Source organism: Aquarana catesbeiana, linkage group LG02, assembly GCF_042186555.1.
Source record: "Aquarana catesbeiana isolate 2022-GZ linkage group LG02, ASM4218655v1, whole genome shotgun sequence".
NCBI classification, from domain to species: domain Eukaryota; kingdom Metazoa; phylum Chordata; class Amphibia; order Anura; family Ranidae; genus Aquarana; species Aquarana catesbeiana.
Window position 1 is genome coordinate 519,087,699 of NC_133325.1, and position 22,942 is coordinate 519,110,640.

The 22,942-nt window shown below is 45.4% G+C and overlaps 1 long non-coding RNA gene across 2 annotated transcripts in view; it reads right to left on the reverse strand.

Annotated features, from left to right (window-relative positions):
• The window catches only part of LOC141128491 (uncharacterized), a 78,656-nt gene extending 58,513 nt beyond the window's left edge, over positions 1-20,143 (reverse strand). Inside the window, exons 1-2 of one of the 2 annotated variants that reach the window (XR_012241702.1) lie at positions 20,068-20,143; positions 10,173-10,356 (exon numbers count right to left, since the gene is read on the reverse strand). This is a non-coding gene — a long non-coding RNA (uncharacterized lncRNA). Of the gene's footprint in view, positions 1-10,172; positions 10,383-20,067 lie in introns of both variants that reach the window. The other variant, XR_012241701.1, reaches the window with a different exon arrangement.
• Positions 20,144-22,942: the final 2,799 nt, after the last annotated feature.

Consider the following 22,942-nt stretch of genomic DNA (forward strand, 5'->3'; position numbering starts at 1 on the left):
GAAGAGCGACTTGCGCTCGGAACTGTACAGTGGCTTGCTTGTATTTGAATCATGTAATGGAAGAATTTTCAGTAAAAGGACACTTTTTGCATCAAAGCATTGTTCCACGTGTTTTTCCTATATATATATATATATATATATATATATATATATACAGTATATATATACAGTATATATATATATATATATATATATATATATATATATATATATATATATACTGTATCCAGTTTAGCTAGATCTTGCTGCAGACCGTTCCTGTTGTTCTGTTCCTAATATACTACAGGCAGGCAGTTCATTCAGTTAGCTGCAGTATATTCAGTACTGTATCCTGTGCAGCTAGATCTCGCTGCAGATCATTCCTGTTGTTCTGTTCCTAATATACTACAGGCAGGCAGTTCATTCAGTTAGCTGCAGTATATTTAGTACTGTATCCAGTTTAGCTAGATCTCGCTGCAGACCGTTCCTGTTGTTCTGTTCCTAATATACTACAGGCAGGCAAGTTCATTAAGTTAGCTACAGTATATTCAGTACTGTATCCTGTGCAGCTAGATCTTGCTGCAGACCGTTCCTGTTGTTCTCTTCCTAATATACTACAGGCAGGCAGTTCATTCAGTTAGCTGCAGTATATTCAGTACTGTGTTCTGTGTAGCTAGATCTCACTGCAGACCATTCCTGTTGTTCTCTTCCTAATATACTACAGGCAGGCAGTTCATTCAGTTAGCTGCAGTATATTTAGTACTGTATCCAGTTTAGCTAGATCTCACTGCAGACCGTTCCTGTTGTTCTGTTCCTAATATACTACAGGCAGGCAAGTTCATTCAGTTAGCTGCAGTATATTCAGTACTATATCCTGTGCAGCTAGATCTCGCTGCAGACCGTTCCTGTTGTTCTCTTCCTAATATACTACAGGCAGGCAGTTCATTCAGTTAGCTGCAGTATATTCAGTACTGTATCCTGTGTAGCTAGATCTCGCTGCAGATCGTTCCTGTTGTTCTGCTCCTAATATACTACAGGCAGGCAGTTCATTCAGTTAGCTGCAGTATATTCAGTACTGCATCCTGTGAAGCTAGATCTCGCTGCAGACCGTTCCTGTTGTTCTGTTCCTAATGTACTACAGGCAGGCAGTTCTTTAAGTTAGCTGCAGTATATTCAGTACTGTATCCAGTTTAGCTAAATCTCGCTGCAGACCATTCCTATTGCTCTGTTCCTAATATACTACAGGCAGGCAAGTTCATTCAGTTAGCTGCAGTATATTCAGTACTGTATCCTGTGCAGCTAGATCTCGCTGCAGACCGTTCCTGTTGTTCTGTTCCTAATATACTACAGGCAGGCAGTTCATTCAGTTAGCTGGAGTATATTTAGTACTGTATCCTGTGCAGCTAGATCTCACTGCAGACCGTTCCTGTTCTCTTCTTAATATACTACAGGCAGGCAGTTGATAGATTTAGCTGCAGTATATTCAGTATATATATATATACATCCCAGCTTTGTGCAGCTACATCTCACTGCAGGCCATTACTGGTGTACCTATTCAAATACATTTCAAATACAGTATGTCTGGAAGGCCAACAAGGAGAGGCAGACGCTCACAGGCCACTAAAAGAGGGCAAGCAGACTCTGTGTCTACAGCCAACATTGCTGGTCGTGGACACGGTGCATCCTCAGCATGTGGCCGTGGGGCACGCTTGTCCTTTTTTCGGCAGCTGGCCATGTTGAGCCACAACATGCAGAAGAGTTGGTAGAGTGGATGACCAAGCCGTCCTCATCCTCCTCATCCTCTGTCACCCAGGCTCAGAGTACTTTGGCTGCCAATGCAGCTGCCAAAGCGGACTCTTCCATCAATGTCATCAGTTACTCCTTCCCTAGCCCCACCATCATGCCCTGAGGAGTCCCCCGAACTGTTTGACCACAGTGTGGGGTACATGCTGCAGGAGGATGCGCAGCATTTTGAAGGCTCCGATGATGGTACCCAGATTGAAGAAGACAGTAACGTGAGCCCAGAGAGAGGGGGTGTCCAAGAAGGACAACAAACTGGCAGTCATGTTCCCCGAGCTGCAGCATACTGCCAGGTTTGTTCCAGTGATGAGGAGGGAGGGGATGATGAGGTCACTGACTCTATGTGGGTGCCTGATAGGAGAGAGGAGGAGGAGGCACATCTCCGACAAGGCAGGATGCCCTCCAGGGGCCAGCTTAAGGCCAGCCACCACAGAGCTCCGCATGTGCAGGGCGCTGCTGACTCCGCGCGTTTTTCCAAAAGTTCTTTGGTGTCGGCCTTTTTTGAGACGTGTGCAGCAGATCACACCATTGCTGTTTGCAACATATGTCTGAAGCATATAAAGCGTGGCCAAAACAGCAGCCGCTTGGGCACCACATGCTTGGCCAGACATGTGTCGAACTCCCATGCAGTCCGTTGGCAAGCGTACCTAAAAGACCCACACCAAAGAACAAGGCGGACCTCTCCTTGCTCCTCATCAACTGGGATCTCCAACCCCACTATACCTTCAGTTCTCTCAGAAACCTGCACTGAGAGGAATGAAGGTGTAGAATTAGGTGTGCCAAGTACTTGCGGGCAATCTGCTATCGCTACACCAACGTCCGATTGTAGCAGGCAAATTTCCCTACCCCAGTTGCTAAACCGGTGAAAGAAATTCGGTCCCAGCCATCCACATGCCCAGCAGCTGAATACTAGCTTGGCTAAATTGCTAGCACTCCAACTGCTGCCTTTTGAGCTGGTAAACTCTGCCCCCTTTTGTGAATTTGTGGGATGTGTGGTACCTCAGTGGCAGGTTCCCAAAGACCACTTTTTTTCATGGAAGGCGATTCCGGATCTCTACCAGCATGTGGAAGGCAATGTCTTGGCCTCACTGGCCAGGGCGGTCAGCGGTAAGGTGCATATTACCGCTGACTCATGGTCCAGCAGGCATGGACAGGGATGTTACCTATCTTTCACGGTGCACTGGGTGACCCTGCTGGCAGCTGGGAAGGATGCAGGACAGGGTGCAGTATTGTTGGAACTTGTTCCGCCACCATGCCTTCAAAATGCTACTATTGCTGATTCTGACACACCTCTCTCCTCCACTCCCTCCTCTTCTTCTTCCTCCATGGCCTCTTCCTCTATAGATTTGTCCTCGGAACCAGCGGTGCTCCATAGGCATTCAAGGGGCTACGCAGGACTCAGGCAAAAAGATACCATGCGGTGCTTGAGCTGTTGTGCTAAGGGGACAGATGCCACGCTGGGGCAGAGATTCTGTCAGCTCTGAAGGAGCAGGCTCAGAGGTGGTTGACGCCACACCAGCTTCAGGCAGGAATGGTGGTTTGCGACAATGGCACCAACCTCCTCTCTGCCCTCCGACAGGGACACTTCACCCATATTCCCTGTTTGGCTCACATCCTTAATTTGGTGGTGCAGCGGTTTTTGTGCAGGTACCCGGGCTTACAGGATCTCCTGAGGCAGGCCAGGAAAGTCTGTGTGTGGTCATAAAATACCAGTGCTCGGCTGCCTGACCTCCAAAAGGAATACAACCTGCCCAAGAACCGCCTAATCTGTGACATGCCCACCAGATGGAACTCAACGTTGACCATGCTGTAGCAGCTGCACATGCAGCAGCGGGCCATCAATGAGTACCTGTGCGACTATGGCACCAGGATAGGGTCAGGGAAACTTGGCTTTTTTCGCCACGCCAGTGGCTCATGATCAAGGATGCATGCACTGTCCTATCAAAATTTGAGGAGGCCACAAGGATGGTGAGCAGTGACAGTGCATGCATCAGTGATACTGTCCCTCTTGTCTACCTGTTGGAGCACATGCTGCGTGGAATAATGGACAGGGCACTTGAGGCAGAACAGAGGGAGGAAGAGGAGGACTTCCTTACCTCTCAAGGCCCCCTTTATCCAGACAGTGTTCCTGCGGGCCCGCTGATCACACAGGAAGAGGAGGAGCAGGAGGACTGTGTCAGCATGGAGCATCAGCAGCAGTCTTCAAGGGATCGTTTACAGTCCCTAGAAACCCATGGACTTGTACATGGCTGGGAGGAGGTGGCTGCGGATCAGGTCATCCTTAGTGACTCAGAGGACTCTGGACCGAATGCCTCAGCAAACCTACACTGCATGGTCTCCCTGATCCTGCAAAGCTTGCGAAAGGACCCTCGGATTCGTGGTATCAAGGAGAGGGATCAGTACTGGCTTTTTAGTCCGCAGCCCCAAGGTCTGATCGGTTTCAGCAACCATCACCAACGTCTGATTTACATGGTGCAGGAATACCTAGGGGCAAGATCAGACTTGGAGACCTTTGCAACCAAAAATCCTCTGGGTTACTGGGTCTTGAGGATGGATCACTGCTGGAGGCTTTGTAACCAATCACAGAGTGCGCCTGTCCACTGACTCGGTTGATCGACTCACCTTCGTAAAAATGAATCAGTCTTGGATCACCAGCTACAAAGCACCTGATGCTGATGTAACAGACTAATTTTTTTTATGAATGTGAGATCCCTTGAAGACTGCCTATGCTGATGCTGAGTGACTATCCTGTTATGCTGAGTGACTATCCTATTCCTCCTCAATGTTCATGTTGATAGCTTGTAAGAACATTTTTGGTTCTGGGCACCACCACCAGTGCCTAAGGCCCAATTGCTGTAATATTTTGCAGCAGGGCTTGTTCCTGCGCTCAACTAGAGTATCTGTGAGGAGTTGCAGTGTTGTGGCACCACCACCAGTGCCTAAGGCCCAATTTTTCTGCCCCTGTTGAACAGGGGCGTTTAATTACAATTTTTGCTGTAATATTTTGCAGTAGGGCTTGTTCCGGCGCTAAACTAGAGTATCTGTGAGGGGTTGCAGTGTTGTGGCACCACAACCAGTGCCTAAGGCCCAATTTTTCTGTCCCTGTTCAACAGGGGCGTGTAATTACAATTGTTGATCTAATATTTCACAGCAGGGCCCGTTCCTGCGCCCAACAAGAGTAACTGTGAGGGCTTATAGTGTTGTGGCAACACCACCACTCCACCACCAAAGGGCCAATTTTTCTGACCCTGTTCAAAAGGGGCATGTAATTACAATTCTTGATATAATATTTCACAGCGGGGCCCGTTCCAGCGCCCACCAAGAGTAACTGTGAGGGCTTACAGTGTTCTGGTACCACCAGCACCTAAGGCCCAAATTTCTGCAGAGCATATAGGTCAGGCCCCTACTTTCAAACATCCAACTTACAAACGACTCCTACTTACAAATGGAGGGAGACAACAAGAAGTGAGAGGAAATCTACCCCTAGGAAGGGAAATTCTCTCCTGTAAGAGTTAATATGGGAAAAAGGTGTCTCCTCCACTGATGCTTTATCACCAATCCTTGTTTCCCTAAAAACCCCACATTTTCAAAATCCAATTGTCATTGGGACAGAAGGTGAGGTGAAACCTTCTGAATAGGGGCACAGACAGAAAAACAAATATTACAGGGGTGATAACCCTTCCCTATGTTTTCCAAAAACCTTAAAAATAGATTTTTTTGGCTGGAGCTACACTTACAAAATGTACCTGTTCCAAATTACAAACAGTTTCAACTTAAGAACAAACCTACAGTCCCTGTCTTTCTTGGGACCGCCTGTATACTGGTGTTCAGAGTATATGGGGCCTGGGGGCCCCACGCCTTTTCTTTTTTTAATTTGGCTGCGGGGTTCCCCTTAATATCCATACAAGACCCAAAGGGCCTGGTAATGGGCTGGGGGGTTACCCATGCCGTTTTTCTCAATAGTTTTCATCCATATTGCCAGGACCCGACATTACATTACAGCCGCAAGCAGTTTTAAATGACTTTTATTCCTTTAGAAATGTCATTTTGTGCAGGGACTGTTCTAAACACGGGAAACGCGCCACTTTACAGGCATACTATAGACACCCCCCAGGTAAGATATTTAAAGGAATATTTTATTTTTTCACTTTAAGCATCATTAAAATCACTGCTCCTGAAAAAACAGACGTTTTAAAAACTTTTTTGCATTGATACATGTCCCCTTGGGCAGGACCCGGGTCCCCAAACCCTTTTTAGGACAATAACTTGCATATTAGCCTTTAAAATTCGCACTTTTGATTTCTCACGTTCGAGTCCCATAAACTTTAACGGTGTTCAAAAGTTCGTGCAAACTTTCGGTCCGTTTGCGTGTTCTGGATGCAAACCGAACCGGGGGGTGTTCGGCTCATCCCTACTCAGGAAACTTAATGTGTAATTTATGCTCCTAGAACACCTGACGGTGCTCCCTGCATGTTGGGCCTCTGTATGTGGCCAGGCTGTGATGTGGTATCAACATACTCAGGAGGATTAGCAGAATATATTTTGGTGTGTAATTGCAAGTTTACCTATGCCATGTGTGAGAAATAACTTGTTAATATGACAATTTTGTGGAGAAAAAAAAAAGATCTTCATTTCCCAAACAATAGTGGGCAAAAAATTGCAACTTCAAAAAACTTACTATGCCTCTTACTAAATACCGTGGACAGTCATCTTTACAAAAATGGGTCATTTGGGGGGTATTTGTACTGTCCTGACATCTTAGGGCCTCAAGAAATGAGATAGGTAGTCAGTACATCACGACTGATCAATCTTCAGTGATACGTAGCATAGCTTGTAGACACATAGTTACATAGTTACATAGTAGGTGAAGCTGAAAAAATACACAAGTCCATCAAGGCCAACCTACTGTATGTGTGTGATTACAGGCAGTCCCCAAGTTATGAACACAAAAGTACTGTAGGTTTGTTCGTAAGTCGAAGTTGTTCGTAAGTCACAACACTGCATTTATAAGTGTAACTTCCATTCGGAAAACTGTATTCGTAAGTGTTCGTAAGACCCCTTTCACACTGGAGCGTTTTGCAGGTGCTATAGCGTTAAAAATAGCGCCTGCAAACCACCCTAAAACAGCTGCTCCATTCACTCCAGTATGAAAGCCTGAGGGCTTTCACACTGGAGCGGTGCGCTGGCAGGGCATCAGAAAAAGTCCTGCCAGCAGGTTCTTTGGAGCGGTGAAGGAGCAGTGAACTCACCGCTCCTCCACCGCTGCTCCCCATTGAAATCAATGGGGCAGCGCTGCGATACCGGTGGCGTTTTGCGGGCGGATTTAACCCCTTTTCGACTGCTAGCGCGGGGTTAATACCACCCCGCTAGTGGCGGAATAGTGCCGCTAAAACAACGAATAAGCGGAGCTAAAAATAGCACCGCTTTACCACTGACGTCCTAGGCGGCACAGTGTGAAAGGGCTCTTAGTGTAACTGCCACCTGTTCATGGATGTCGGATGTTCCGGGCGCTTGTTATGTTATTTGGGGCGTAGTACGCCAGTGTAGGATGTGTCCAGAGGTGCTCGAAAGGTATCCAGGACCTGCGTGGAGCACAAGTGGCCGGCATTTGAGGCCGTTCATAAGTAGGAGTCGTTTGTAACTCGGGTGTTCGTAACTCGGGGACTGCCTGTATATGTCAGTATTACATTGTATATCCCTGTATGTAGCGGTCGTGCAGGTGCTTTTCTAATAGTTTTTTAAAACTATCTGGCCTAAATTTATGACGAAATTTGATTTTATTGGATTCCTTTTAAAACAGAAAGTAGAAAATATTGTTTTTTTTCAAAATGTTCACTCTTTTTTCGCTTATATCACAAAAAAATAAAAAACCCAGTGGTGAATAAATACAAAGAAAAGAAAACTCTATTTGTGTGAACAAAATTATAAAAATTTCATTTAGGTACAGTGTAGCATGTAGTAGACTGAGTAATTGTCATTCAAAGTGCAGAGCACAGAGAGCTAAAAATTGGTCTGGGAAGTAAGAGGGTGAAAGTGCCCAGTATTGAGGTGGTTAAACAAGGTTTAAACAATGCTGCAGTTTGATTGGCTGGTTTGCGCTCCCATTGGACTTCTTATGGCTGTCCTACCAGTTTCACATGCCTTAGGTCCTTGGTGGACACTGAATTTGTTAGCTTAATATTTTTGTCTTATGCCTAAGTAATGTGGCCCCTTTATTACTTCATATAACTCACCTACTCCCCACTGAAGCATTATTGCTGAGACATTAGGAAGAAGAGCATTATACTAGTATTATTGTTGTTATTATTTTTATTACCTCTGTTAAAAATAATCCAAACCCATAACATGCTGACTTCAGAATGACATTATATTATAAAAAATCAGGCAACAGCAAGGTGAGAGAAAGGTTGATGCATACTGGGATTTAAGGTGACTCTGTTCACACTTGTTAAGTAAGTGGTTTCAGACTGTTAGTACAGACACCTAGATTTATCAGCTACATTCCAGGAGCCCAGACTCAAAGCACTTTAATAAGCAAACATCAGAACCAAGCATCCCTTCTTGATAGGAAGTCAGTATTTACAGTACATATAAAGGCACCTTGGATTTGTAGACTTCTAGGGCACTCTGGAAAGTAATTAAGAGGATGTATTGGCATCACTGATTGCCTGCTTGAAAGTGGACCTTGTACTTAGAAAGCAAGGCACGCTGAACTTTTAGACCCCACCTCTAAGGCCCCACCTGTAAAAATGCAATTATAAAAAGTAAAAAGTTGAAAGAAAAATGCATATAAAAAGTTAAAAGAAAACACATATCAAGAGAAAAAACAAAAAGTACTTTGCAAAGAATGAAGTGACTGCAGAGTAAATTTAAAGCCACAAAATATGTTCTCAGTACTGCCAGCACACCAGCACTGATCAGATGTGTAACTATAACCTTCAGGGCCCCAGTGCAAGAAACCATGAAGGGCCCCTGACCAGTAGTAAGATGGGGGTATTGTGAAAGGATGGGGGGGCAGTGTGATGGGACAGTGTGACAGGGTATTTTGACAGGAGGGGGGCAGTGTGACCAAAGAAAGGTATCTGGAAAGTGTGACCGGCGCGAGAAGTATGATAAGAGGGGGCACTGTCAAAGAAGGGGGGTAGTGTGACAAGAAGGGGCAGTACGATGGGGGCAGTGTAACAGGAGGGGGCAGTGTGACGGGGGGCAGTATGACAGGAAAAGGATACCTGGGAAGTATGACAGGAGGGGGGCAGTGTAATGAGGGAGCACTGTGAAAGGAGGGGGGCTGTGTAACAAGAGGGGGCAGTATGACGGGGTAGTGTGACAGGAGGGGGGTTAATATGACAGAAGGGGGCAGTGTGACGAGGGGGCAGAATTATGGAGGGGCAGTGTTACACAAGGGGTGCAGTATGACAGGAGGGATTGTGCCAAGGGGGCAGTGTGACAGGGGACAGTGTGACAGGTGGATGGCAGTATGACAGGTGGGGGGCAGTGTGATGGGGAAATAGTATAACATGGGCATTGTGATAAAAGAGGGGCTATGTGGCATGCTTATCTTACACGAGAAGTCTAAATGCAAGAAGCAGCAGCCCTTGTACATACTTCCTTGTGATATCCGTGGGGTGTACCTCCAGCGAGCACAGTTCACTTCCCGAGTGTTAGTGTATACAATGGTGAGGGGAGGGGTCTCTGACCCCAGCACATATCAGCAAGACTGTACAAGCAGAGCAACAAATTTGTGCACTGAATCTGGTGCCTGCTCGGGTCAGAGGCCCCTCTCCTCTCCATTGTATACACTGACACTCGGGAAGTAACCTGTGCTCACTGGAGGGACATCCCGCGGACATCACATGGCTGCCGATTGCCTCCTTCTACCCCCCTCCACTGTATAGTTAAATGCCAGATGGAGGTATAGGGGGACGTATGGGGTCTTGAGGCCCCACCCACACTGGTGGAATGCGACCTTGGTAATTCTGCCACTGACACTGATCATTTTGTCAGTTTTGCTTTTGCTTGCTTGTATACAGCTCTCAAACTAACCGCTTTTTTCCACCAAATCCATGGCACTTGGGGAAAGTTACTATTAGCTGCCCGCATAATCTTCTTAGACTATACTCTATGTCCCATGAATCTTTGGGACTAGTGTAGTTTAAGGACAGTTCTGGGCATCAGAAAGGTAGGCGTTTTCTGCATTCAAATTGTATATTTCAAATAAGGCTTGCGAGGTAGGCATGGTGATTATTTTAGCTATAAATTTGGAGTTCCACTTTAAAGAAGTCAGATAGTAGTACCAATGTTGTAGTAACAAGTCACTGCTATGCCAGTTTCCATAGCTGATATGAAATCATATTACATTCATTCGTTAAACAAACATTTTTGCTTTTACTTACAATTACTGTTTTTCCACTTGCTGGTTGAGTGAGACATGGTGATGTAGCCCTGGCCTTAAAGCTGAATCCCAGGAAGGCTACATCACCAGTTCCTTCCCCCTCAGTTGCTTAACACTGTCACGTGTTCCAAGAGGCAGACCCAGTGTTCAAGGCAAAGTTCCAGAAAGTAAAGGGAGATGGAAGCCTAGAAGATTAGTGAAAATGGTGACCCTGAGAAGCATGGGGAGGAAAATAAAAATAAAGTATGCAAAGAATAAAAAAATTGCAGTTATCTATAAATATTTGTTTTTACTGTAGCTTGCCATTACTATACATTTCTAAACAATGTCTTGTAATAAATGTACAATTAGTCATACAGGATATATTATATACAACTTCTGTCACTTCCACAGTGTGTTCTTTTAAACCTGGGCAGTAGGTTATAGGGATATTTTTGTTGGAATAGGACTTGACATTGTTTCATGAAGGCCTCATGCACGTTGGGTAATTATCCCCTGTGCATCAAATCCCAGTGGTTTTGGAAGCCTGGGAGGTATAGGTGCAGCATCCAGCCCCACTGCCTGCAGCCTGTCAAAGTCTATGACAGGCTGAAATATGTTGTAGCTAGACACTATACCGAGTAGTGCCGATTGCTCTACACGTTCAGGGATGTATGCACCGACCACACAGGTATTCTGTTTTTAAAGCGGAGTTCCATCCAAAAATGGAACTTCCGCTTTAAGTACTTGTGACCCCAACATGCCACATTTGGCAAGTCATTTTTTTGGGGGAGGGGCAAGGCACCTAATTTTCACGGGTACCCAGCTCTCACTTCCTCTCCCGTTGCCGCGACGCCAAGCGGAAGTTCACCTCTCCCCCCTCCCTCCCTGCAATCTTCTGGGACATGTCACAGGTCCCAGAGGTTTGCCCGGCCATTCACAATGCTCAGCACAGCTCACGCATGCACAGTTTACACCCAGCTGTGAAGCCACAACTGGGCACCCACACTTGCAATCCCGACGCCGCAGAGAGGAGGGGGAGAGAAGCAAAGCTTCGGGCAGCCGCATAGCTGGACTGTTGGACAGTTGAGTGTCTGTTTATTAAAAGTCAGCAGCTACACTATTTGTAGCTGCTGACTTTTAAATGGGTGGATCTCCGCTTTAAGGCATACATCCCTGAATGCATAGGGTCCCAAAGTTAAGTACTTAGTACAAAATCCACCTATGCCCAGCCCAGCATACAGTGATGTGAAAAAGTATTTGCCCCCTTCCTGATTTTTTTTTTTTTGCATATTTCTTACACTTAAATAATTCAAATCAAACACATTTTAATATTACACAAATATAACCCAAGTAAATACAAAATGCAGTTTTTAAATGATGATTTAATTTATTAAGGAAAAAAGCCGTCCAAGCCTGCCTGGCCCTCTGTGAAAGAAGTAATTGCCCCCTAAACCTAATAACTGGTTGTTCCACACTTGGCTGCAACAACTACAATTAAGTGTTTGCGATAACTGGCAATAAGTCTTTCACATCACTGTGGAGGAAATTTGTCCCACTCTTCTTTGCAGAATTGTTTTAATTCGACTACATTGGAGGGTTTTTGGAGCATGCGCAGCCTGTATAAGGTCATGCCACCGCATCTTACATGGATTTAAAATGGTTGTAAAGGCTGAAGGCTTTTTACCCGCATGCATTCATGCATGAAGTCAAAAAACCTTCAGTGTGCAGCTCCCCCCTAATACTTACCGAAGCCCGATCTCGATTCAGTTATGTGCACGAAACCTAAGGCTCTCCTCCCGCGTCTCTCCCTCCTGAATGGCTGAGATGCAGGAGTGCAGGAGCCATTGGCTGCCGCTGCTGCCAATCACAGCCAGTGAGGCAGGAGTGGGGGGTGGGGGGGGGGACTGTTACCTGTCATTTACTTTGTTTCTCATCTGTTCTTCAATTTCTTTAGATCACGACATGATGTGTTGCTTTTTGAGATCTTTTAGCGTGCTTCACTTTGTCAGATAGCTTCTATTTAAATGATTTCTTCGGGCTATCTTTGTGTAATATTAAAATTAGTTTGATGATCTGAATCATTTAAGTGTGACAAATATGCAAAAAATAAATAAATCAGGTAGGTAGGTAATACTTTTTCACAGCACTGTATTTCAACCTGTCATAGACTTTGACAGGCTGCAGGCAGCAGCAGGACTGGGCACTGTACCTTCGCCTTCCAGGATTTGACGCAAAGCAACTAAACACCCAATGTGCATGAGGCCTTAAAGCACTGTCAAACTTGAATTTTTTATGTGCTTGGAGTACAGTTCCAAGTGCATGTAATGATTTTTCAATGGTGTCAATGACAAGGTGCTTTTACCTGCTTTTAGGTAAAATAGTTTCACTGTGTATAGGGAAAAAAAGGTGTCCAGGATTTGTTTAAACACTCTAAACACAATTAAGTGGAAAGGATGGAAGCATGGAAATGCACCTAAAGCTCGCATTGGCGCTGCCCCCCCCCCATCACCTCCGCTGCCCTCCCTATCCATGCACTCCCCTTTCAGGACGCAGGACACATGAATTACTATGGCGGGGATAGGCGGGGGGTGTGTATTTTGAAGCACGTGATTAGAGCCAGAGGCTCTAATAGGCTGCAAAATAGGCTCTAATAAGCTACAAAATAGGGTGGGCTTGGAGCGCAAAGCACTGCGTCGTGATCCCACCCTGTTGTGTGATGATAGCGAATGAATTTTCGCTATTTTCACACTAACGTTCCTCCCCACCAATCAGGTGGGACCTGTTTCCCGATTGGCCAAAGCATCAGGCAATCCTGTTGTATGCCTAGTGCTTTGGCGGAAGAGGAGACATGGCAGAGAAAGAAGCTACACTGGAGCCGCCGCTTCCCACTTCAGGAGAGGGGGAGGAGAGCCCTGCCAGCCGCCACTCCAGCAGGGGAGGAGGAGAGCCCCGCCAGCTGCAACTCCAGGAGAGGAGGGCCCCACCAGCCGCCACTCCAGGAGAGGAGGATTAGAGCCCCGCCACAGAGTGGTAGGTGCCGCTGGACCGGCTGTGGGGGGGAAAGGGTGGTGGCGGTGCTGAGCTGTATACCCTAATCTTTGAGGCTGTGCTCTATAGTCTATGCTGTATACCCTGAGCTGTATATCCTAATCTGTGAGGCTGTGCTGTATGCCCTGAGCTGTGAGGCTGTGCTGTATACCCTGTGCTGTATACCCTGAGCTGTATACCCTGAGCTGTATACCCTAATCTGTGAGGCTGAGCTGTATACACTGAGCTGTATACCCTGAGCTGTGAGGCAGTGCTGTATACCCTGAGCCGTGACGCTGTGCTGTATACCCTGAGCTGTATACCCTGAGCTGTGATGCTGCGCTGTATACCCTGAGCTGTATACCCTGAGCTGTATAACCTAATCTGTGAGGCTGAGCTGTATACCCTGAGCTGTAAGGCTGTACTGTATACCATGTGCTGTATACCCTGATCTGTATACCCTGATCTATGAGGCTGTGCTGTATACCCTGAGCTGTATAGCCTGAGCTGTGAGGCTGTGCTGTATACCCTGAGCTGTATACCATAATCTGTGAGGCTGAGCTGTATACCCTGATCTGTGAGGCTGTGCTGTATACCCTGAGCTGTATACCCTAATCTGTGACGCTAAGCTGTATACTCTGAGCTGTATACCCTATTTTGTGAGGCTGAGCTGTATACCCCGAGCTGTATACTCTAATTTGTGAGGCTGAGCTGTATACCCTGAACTGTATACCCTAGACTGTGAGACTGAGTTGTATACCCTGAGCTGTATACCCTCATCTTTGAGGCTGAGCTGTATATCCTGAGCTGTATACCCTCATCTGTGAGGCTGAGCTGTATACCCTGAGCTGTATACCCTAATCTGTGAGGCTGAGCTGTATACCCTGAGCTGTATACCCTAATCTGTGAGGCTGAGTTGTATACCCTGAGCTGTATACCCTAATCTGTGAGGCTAAACTGTATACCCTGAGCTGTGAGGCTAAGCTGTATACCTTGAGCTGTATACCCTAATCTGTGAGACTGAGCTGTATACCCTGAGCTGTATACTCTAATCTAGACAAGTGGCAGGATTGCTTTCTAATTACTTATAGATTTTAGCTGGTTTCTTGGCTTCCCATGCCTTTTTGTCCCTCACTTTCTTTATGTGTTCAATACTTTTTCCCTGTCTCATTATTTTTTTTTTTTTTTTACACATAACTTTATTTCTGAACTTATTTGTTTTGGTTTCTTTGTATGTATGGATTGCATGGGTTGTTATGGACATGTGATGAAAATTTCAAGTCAATAGTACTGTTATGCCCCTCACTACACGTGACTGAGGTGTATTTGGGCATACTGTTAACTCCTCTCATACCAATGCATTCCAGTAGGCGCAGAATCCTTTTGAACTTTTATTGATACAAGATAGAGTAAAACTGTAACAGATACAGACAAAATGCAATTAATAAGGATCGTACAATTAGTGTCTCCCTATCTATCTATCTAGCTAAAGACACAATTAATAAACTTACCGAAAATGAATCCGGATGGCTAGCGTAGAGCATGGCAGCAGATGTACTTGGTTCCATAGGAAGGGAAGAGGAAAAGACTGCAGGAAGCTGATGCAAGGCCTGATGGGATTGAAAGTACGGAGGCTTGCATGTACCAGATCTAACCAGCTATTCTAAATAACTACTTTGAAACAGATATAGCACAGTTATAAAAAATGGTCACTAGATGGCAGCATAGAGTAATCTAATTAAACCAAAGAGTCAATAGGAAAATGTCAAGCCTTATTAAAGAAGGCATGACACTCCCCGCCTGGTTTCCCACGGATACCACATATCATGGCACTCCGGAGGAGAGTAACAAAATAAGTTCAGAAACAGGTCTGAGGAAAAGTTTAGGCTGGCCTTGCCTAATGACTTTGAGCTCAACTTTCCTAACGTTTCCATCTTCACTGGGAAACACTTGGGTTATCAGATGCGAAGGCCACTCGTTTCTCCTCGATTGAGAGTCTTTCATGAGAATGATGGCACCAGGCTCTAAGTTGGGTTTGCTGTCTTGCCACTTGTTCCTGGTCTGTAGATTAGACAAGTATTGTTTCTTCCACTTGCTCCAAAAGGTGTCAGCTAACACTTGTACTCTTTTCCATTGACATCTGTATAAGTCCTTTGTGTCTAGATTGACTGGAGGAGCTGTGATCACTTCAACTTTCTGAGTAAGCAAAGTGGAAGGTGTAAGCAAGAAAGGATCTTCAGGATCATTAGGTATAGATGTCAAAGGTCTGGCTATGTGAACCAAGCAAGTAGTAGCTCTTTGTAAGGACATCCAAGTGGAGAATATGTGGAAGCGCTTAGATCCCAACAGTTGGTTAGAAATTGTTGTATGTAGTGTGGAAACCTGAGGATGGATATCTGAGTCAGATTCAGGTTCTAGCAGTACACATGTCTCCCTTACTGGAGTGGTAGGCACTGACTTGTACAGGAAGGGTGGTCCTGTGAGCCATGTAGTATCTTTGAGACGGGATGCTGGTACAGACCTTGTAGCATGATCTGCTGGGTTATGATCAGTTGAGACATAATGCCACTGGGTGGGCTATGTCGACTTCCTGATTCTTAGGACTCTGTTGTGTACATAAACATAGAATCTCCTACTTTCGTTGTAAATGTAGCCCAACACTACCTTGCTGTCTGTGTAAAACTCTGTGTCCTCGAGTTCTAGATCCATCTCAGATGCAATAAGTTCTGCTAGTTCTACTGCTAGTACAGCAGCACACAGTTCCAATCTTGGAATGGTGGTTTCAGGACATGGTGCTAGCTTGGCTTTGCACATAACAAACCCAATATGAACTTGGTCCTCGATGTCTACTGACTTGAGGTAGGTTACTGCTCCTATTGCTTTAACTGAAGCATCAAAGAATACACATAACTTTGTAGACTGAACCCTTGTTGGAGGAAAGTGGGTGTATGGTCTATGTATGTGTAGGTTGGATAAAGTCTTTAAAGAGTCTCTCCATGTTACCCATAATGTCTCTTTCTCAGGAGGTAGTGGAGAATCCCAATCACATGTGTCTGCAGTAAGCTCTCTAAGCAGAATCTTACCTTGGATGGTAACTGGTGCTGCAAACCCGAGTGGATCATACAGGCTGTTGATGGTGGATAAGACACCTCGCCGTGTGAAGGGCTTTGGCTCTTGGTCAACCTGAAAGGTAAGGGTGTCAGACTTGAGGTCCCAATTGAGTCCTAGGCTGCTTTGCATAGGAAGGGAGTCTGTAGCTAAGTCCAGATCTTTGAAGTCACTGGCATAATCTTGGGAAGGGAAGGCCTCCATGACGACCTTGCTGTTTGATGCTATCTTATGCAGTCTGAGATTTAAAGAGGCAAGTGTGCTTTGAGTCCTCTTGAGTAGACTTATTGCAGCTTCGGGTGAAGAAAGTGATTTCAGACCATCATCTACATAAAAGTCTCTTTCAATAAACTGCGTAACGTCTTTCTCACCTTCTTGGGCAGATAGCTTAAGTCCATAGATGGCAACAGCAGGAGATGCACTGTTACCAAAAACGTGCACTTTCATGCGGTATTCTGTAATGTTTTTAGTAGGGTCATTGTCTTTGAACCACAGGAATCTCAAGAAGTTCCTGTGTTCTTCCTTGACTTGGAAGCTGTGGAACATTTGCTGAATGTCTGCAACTATGGCAACTGCTTCTTTGCGAAATCTGATGAGAACACCAAGAAGTGTGTTGTTGAGATCTGGTCCCTTTAGGAGGACATCATTTAATGAGACCCCTTGATGTCATGAGCTGGAGTCAAACACTACCCAGATTTTACCTGGCTTCTTGGGGTGGTAGACACCGAAGATTGGTAGGTACCAGCACTTTTCATTGTCTTTTAGAGGTGGGGCTATCTCAGCATGGTCATCCTAAAACATCTTACTCACGAATGAGAAGAAATGCCCTTTCATTTCTGTTTTTCTTTGAAAATTGGATCCGAGGGAAGACAAGCGTTTCAAAGCTTATTCTCTGTTGTTAGCAAGACGGGGTCTCTGCGCTTTGAAAGGCAGGGGTGCCACCCAGCTGTTTTCATTGGTTTTGTAGAATCCCTCTCTAATTATCTCCAAGAAGATATGATCTTCAATAGATGGGCAAATTTTGTGATCTTCTTTAGTCCTTTGGAAAACTGAGCACCCTAAATGATCTCTGTCTTCATGACAAAGAAGATTAGCGGTGTAAGGGCTGGAATGAATTACACTGGCAGGCTTCTCTCTTACAAGGAATCTGTTGGTGCAAGGCTGAAATAGGGATGGACGCCCACCTTCTAGTGTCTTTGTAAAGAGAGAGTTCACGCTGGTTGGTTTGTGAACACTCCCTAGGCATATGTTGCCTATGATGACCCATCCTAGAGCTAGCTTCTGGGCATAGGGGGAGTTGTGGGGACCATTAATTTGTTTTCTCACCTTGTGAACTCTGATGATGTCCCTCCCAAGGAGAAGCGCTATCTCAGCCTGGGGATCCAGTTCAGGGATGAGATGTGCTATGCCCTTCAGATGTCCGTGATGCAGTGCCGTCTCTGGTGTAGGAATCTCCTCTCTGTCCGTTGGGAACTGATTGCACTCGATTAGAGTTGGCAGAGGCAGGGTTGTCTGACCATCAAAGGATTCAATTTGGTAACCAATGGCTCTTCTCCCTGCTTCTTCACTGACCCCTGTACAAGTCTTGAGTAAGTATGAAGAGCCGGCTTCCTTGATTTTGAAAGTGTCAAAGAAGGCTGAGCTGGCGAGTGATCTGTTGCTTTGATCATCCAGGATCACGTATAGCTTCACTGCTTTGTCTCTGAGACCCGTGGGGTAAACTGTAGCAAGACAAATCTTAGAGCAGGATTTGTTAGACAGACCTTCTCCACAGACTTGGGTGCACCGGGTGTAACTACAGGAGGTACTGTATCTTGTTGCTCCCCGTCATGCTCTTCCACTTGGGGTGAGGGGGTAAGAGTCCATGGCATTGGCCCCGGATGTAGAGCTGTGTTGTGCTCTGAGCTGTTGCACTCAGAGCAGTTGATGCTCACCTTACAGTCTTTCCCAAGGTGAGAAGTTGATGCGCAGCACCTGTAACAAATTCTGTTTTCCTTGAGGAATGTTTTGCGATCTTGGAGAGTCTTTTCTCTAAAACCTCTGCACTGTAACAATGAATGAGGCTTCTTGTGAAGAGGACACTCTCTGCTTGGATCCTGTGTTAGAAATACACTTGTTTTGCATACTGCAACAGGTGCGTCTTTGAAGTTGCGGGTTAGAGCAGACTTACTTGACCTAGGGAGAGCAGAGTCAGATGATGAGATGTCAAAACTAGGATCATTTTTAACCTTTGCTTGATAGCGAATAAAGTCCACAAAATAAGAGAATGGTGGGAAGGGGACGTTGTGCTTTTGCTTGTATTTGGAGCCTCATGAAATCCAGGTTTCTTGAAGGCTGTAAGGTAACTTTTGCACTATAGAGTTAACGCCACGGGCTGTGTCCAGAAAGGCAAGGCCTGGCAAGTCTCCTTCTGCTTTGGCTATTTGGAGTTCTGTCACTAGGTCACTCAATTCTCTCAGCTTCAGGTAGCCTTTGTTAGGAATCCTGGGAAAGTCCTCTATTCTTTTAAAAAGAGAGTTTTCTATAACTTCTGGGGAACTGTAACATTCATCAGTCCTCTCCCATATCATGCTCAGCCCTCTGGTTGTGTAATTAATGTTAATTCCCCAGCCAATTGCCCAGCCAAGAGATCGGCTTCTTCACTTGCTTTTAAATCAAGGTCTCTAGTTGCATTTCTGAAGGACGAACTCCATGCTTTATAACTTTTAGGGCGGTCATTAAACTTTGCAAGTCCCTTTGCTAACAGTTCACGTCGTGCTAAGAACTTGAAGAAATCTGACATACCTTGATCATTGTTTGAGTAGCCAGGGGCGCTCTGTTGTGCCAGGAACTTGGTGGGTATTTGCGGTCATCAGAGATACTGTCGCTGTGTCTTTTAACCCGTCGTTCTTCATTTCCGATTTGGTCAACTTTGACGTAGTGTTTAGATAGCCCGGATGCAGAATGTGCTGAAAACTGACTGAGTGCAGGTTTACTTTCTTGCTTGACGTAAGGCATGTGAACGGCGGGGGTTGATTCTGCTCTCGGTGCTGTAAGTGGGCAGTTGTCTGGTTCGGCGTGTCATCGCACATATTCTGAGGTACGCTCTGTACCGTCGTCAGGAACAGATTTTTTTCCAAGTACGTTGCTGAGCCGCTCACTGGTGGGCTTTGCAAGTTCTTCTAAGATGTCTGCCCCAGCTGCAGCAGCCGCTGACTCCTTCTCTGCAGCTAGTTTCTCTAATGCAGTTTACATGCGTAACTTTTCTAATTTAAGTTGCATTTGCATCTCTTTTTCGGTGAACGCAGCTTTTATTTTGGCCACTTTTGCCGCAGTCAGCTTTTACTTTTGTAGATTCCGCCTTTGCGTGGGCAATGGCGATTGTTTCGCTTATCAGTGACCTTCTTGTGCTCGTGGAGTAAACTTCCGACCTTGTTGTGAAGTGCTCGGACTTTGTCTGTGATATGGTTTCCGGCTATATGGAAGCTGATAACACTGCAGTATTACTGGCGTTCTGCCTTTGTTTTACTGCTGTTCTGTATGCCAGCTGTGCTTAGAAGCCTTCGTTTTACTGTTATGCTCCTCACTACACGTGACTGAGGTGTATTTGGGCACACTGTTAACTCCTCTCATACCAATGCATTCCAGTAGGCGCAGAATCCTTTTGAACTTTTATTGATACAAGATAGGGTAAAACTGTAACAGATACAGACAAAATGCAATTGATAAAGATCATACAATTAGTGTCTCCCTATCTATCTATCTATCTATCTAGCTAAAGACACAAATAATAAACATACCGAAAATGAATCCGGTTGGCTAGCATAGAGCATGGCAGCAAATGTACTTGGTTCCATAGGAAGGGAAGAGGAAAAGACTGCAGGAAGCTGATGCAAGGCCTGATGGGATTGAAAGTACGGAGGCTTGCATGTACCAGATCTAACCAGCTATTCTAAATAACTACTTTGAAACAGATATAGCTCAGTTATAAAAAATGGTCACTAGGTGGCAGCATAGAGTAATCTAATTAAACCAAAGAGTCAATAGGAAAATGTCAAGCCTTATTAAAGAAGGCATGACAAGCACCTTTAGAAATATATTTACCTAGAAAAGTGGTGACATGGTCAATACTTATTTTACCCGCTGTATTTGCATTTAGAAATGTCCTCTATGTTCAAACTTGTGTGAAGATCTGTTTTTCTCTACAGTAGAGAAAGGGTACACAGAAAATAATTCTTTTCTTTGTCTCCTGTTCACACTTAAACACAGCCTTTGGGTGAGCTGCAGTGTGTACAGAAATCTGCAGCATGTCTGCATTTTTCCCTTCCACACCACAGCTCACCCACAGCTCCATTTTGTTCTGCGCTTCTACATACTGCAGTTTAGCTGCGGAGCATAAAAATGAATGACATGTCACATGGCTCAGTTCACAAAGTGGAATCTTACTGCATCCGAGTCTGCGGTAAGATACCGCACAGGCACATCGCTTTTCAAAACATTTTTTAGCATTCACTAAAAAATGCTACAAAAATACCACATGAGTAATTTCATGAAGTCATGCAGTATTTTACCACCGCTGGTAGCTGGCGTCCTTAGCACAGGCTGCCACTAGCTGTCTGTTAAGGAGAGTCCTTAACAACCGATGACTCATCAGCTGAATTGAATTTTAAAAAAAAATAACAAAATGCTGGCAATAAAGATTAAAAAAAAAAAAACATTGTGGCGTCCCCCCAATCCATATCAGGCACTTTGGGTCTGATATGAATTTTGAGGGGAACCCCCACACTAAATTTTTTTAAAAAAATGGCGTGGGGTCCCCCCCGAAATCCATACCAGACCCTTATCCGAGCATGTGGCCTGGCAGGCCAGGAAAGGGAGGGGACGAGCGAGCTCCCCCCCCAAACCATACCAGGCCATATGTCCCCAACATGGGGGTTGCTTTGGGTCAGGGGGGCTCTGCCGTCTTACAGTTCTTACATTACTAAGGGGCGGGGCCACCTGGTGATGTGACCGAGTGACCCTGCCCCCTGTGGCATTGTCGGCCAGGGTCATGCTGGGTCGATGATATCACAAGGGGGCGGGGATGCTGGAGAAGGCTGCTCACATGCTGTGGCTGTTATGAAAAATTTACTGTGGCAATTCAAATTGACTATCAAACTCGGCTATTCAAGTCAACGGGGCTGCACCACAACTGCGAGCCAAACACTTGGCTCATGGTTGTGGTGCATTAGCACAATTATAAACTGCCATTTGGCCTCCTGAATAACTTACAGCAGCATTCAGAAAAGTGATCCACCGCAGATTTACTTAGCGTAAACCTAGCCTAATAACACTCATTGTAATGCCACCCATATTTCTGTCCTTTTAACATGGTGACAGTAAGCTGACACCTATGCTGCTCAGGTACACAGTTATCAGGTTGCTGTGGTGCTGTTAAAAAGACAGGAATATGGGCAGGGCCGTCTTTAATATTGATTGAACCCTGGGCTAAAATTTTCTTGGGCCCCCCCCCCCCATGCAGTTTAGCTCTCCACCTGCTTTGAGACATGCAATAAATAGCATCTAGACTCAAAATCCGTTTACTGAATCAGATCAGGCAGCGATTGTGATTGGTTGCCAGAGGTTACAGTGTCTCATTACCACTCACTGACTGGTTGCTTGTAAGGTACCTGTGGTAGGTAGTGTCTGAAGTGGAGCTTGTATGCTGAGGATTCAGACGAAAACGTAGTCAGGCAGGTCAAGTCAGCAACAGATCAGGCAAAGTGGTACAAAATCGAAATCCAAAGAATGGTCAGGCAGGCAGAGGTCATACACGAGCTGGCGGTGAAGTACCAAATCAGCAGGCTGGAGAGTGGTCAAGAATTTAGGCAGAGGTTCAATATACAGTAGTCAAAATCACAGCACTATCAATACACCCAGGGAGCAAGTCCAAACAAACGGGCAGGTGGGGCTAGTGAGTCCAAGGCCATCAAGCTGGGAGAACATTACAATAACTACAGAGCTCCTCTGTGGCACAAAAGGTAATGCTGTGGGACCAGGAACATCCTGGTTCGAAGACACCCAGGTACATGACATTACTGGAGGTTACAGCACACATTACGGCTCACTGATTAGTTGCTAGAGGTTACAGCACTTGATTTCTGCTTGTTGATTGGTTGCTAGAGATTACTGTACATCAATACTGCTCACTGATTGGTTGCTAGAGGTTACTGCACATCATTACTGCTTACTGATTGGTTGCTAGAGGTTATAGTACATCATCTCACTACCTGCACACCATGGACTGGGGAGGTGAGGGGACTCATTAATAGAAAGAAAATTCCTAGGGATCCTAGGACTCCTGGGATCAGTGGCAGTGCTGGGGGGAGGGTGTGATCAATGGCAATGCTGATTTTTTTACTGACTACAAATATAAAGAGGAGTTTCAACACTGGCCACCAATGTAATAGGGGTTTACACTGACAACTAATGTAATAGGAATTTACACTGACCACTAATGTAATAGAAGCATTCACAGTAACCACCAACGTAAGGAGGGATTTACAATGACCACCAATGTAAGGGGGATATTCACACTGGCCACTAGTGTAAATGAAAGGATTCTACACCAGGCACCAATGTAATGAGACGATTTACACTGACCACCAATGCAACTGAGACATTTAGCCTGCGATC